At 38.4% G+C, this 914-nt stretch overlaps 1 non-coding gene across 1 annotated transcript; it reads left to right on the forward strand.

The window, feature by feature from the left end:
- Positions 1-561: 561 nt before the first annotated feature.
- On the forward strand, positions 562-695 carry LOC116890557. Its single transcript, XR_004386731.1, has one exon. It is a non-coding gene; the product is annotated as a small nucleolar RNA SNORA17 (small nucleolar RNA).
- Positions 696-914: the final 219 nt, after the last annotated feature.

The raw sequence follows: 914 nt of genomic DNA on the forward strand, positions 1-914 counted from the left end.
CCACAGTTAGTTTGAAGCCAAGCAGAGCAATTCACTGAGAAGCTGAGAGAAGCCAGTTTGAATCAGTCAGCTTGGAGAGTGGTTTGAGTCAGAATAGCTGAGTTGAAACAGACAACTAGAGTTCAGAACGAAGCAAAAAGAGTGAGCTTACTCAGAAGGCCTCACAGGCAATGATTATAACTAGAGACTAAAAGTTACTTTTACACAAGATACAAGATTCTTGTCTTTCTTTTCTCTCTTTTTTTGAATTTTTTCACAAACTATCAGAATTCTCTTCACACAGCTTAATTCATGTATTGTATTGTAACAATGAAGTTTAGTTGTCTTTCCAAATATTGAACTAACTGTGCATATCTGGAAAAATCCTGCTTGGTCATAATATATATTTCTTTGTACATTTGGTTAAAATAACTTGCTATTTCTTTTTACAGTTTTCTATATTATTTGTGAATTATATTAGTCATTTTCTTCCCTGGTAAATTCTTTGGCCTCATAGAATGTGTTTTTCTTCTGAGATATGTTGTGGAGAATGTGTTCATCTTTGAATGAGAAGACTCCACAATTGCCTATAGAGGCATCACAGGCATGGATGCTGTGTCACATGTGAAACAGTAAGTGGCAGAGAAGAGATAGTCTATGTCCATATACTCTGTGTTCTGACCTGTGAACGTCTGAATGATTAGAAGCCCAACACTCTCTGACAAAAGCAAGACTGAAAGACAATCACAACACCATTTAGCACCTTGGGGACCAGACAGGGAGCTAGCAGTGAATGAGTACCAGTTCAGCACTGTGTAGATCATACCTAAGATGACCTCTGCCCAGTGCAATAACTCTCCTGAGACAATTCCTGATATTATCCTAAACACTAAGAGATCCTGGGTGCCACCACCCAGAGAGTGGTGGAGATATGG

The sequence above is a fragment of the Rattus rattus genome, chromosome 1, assembly GCF_011064425.1.
Source record: "Rattus rattus isolate New Zealand chromosome 1, Rrattus_CSIRO_v1, whole genome shotgun sequence".
Classification (NCBI taxonomy): domain Eukaryota; kingdom Metazoa; phylum Chordata; class Mammalia; order Rodentia; family Muridae; genus Rattus; species Rattus rattus.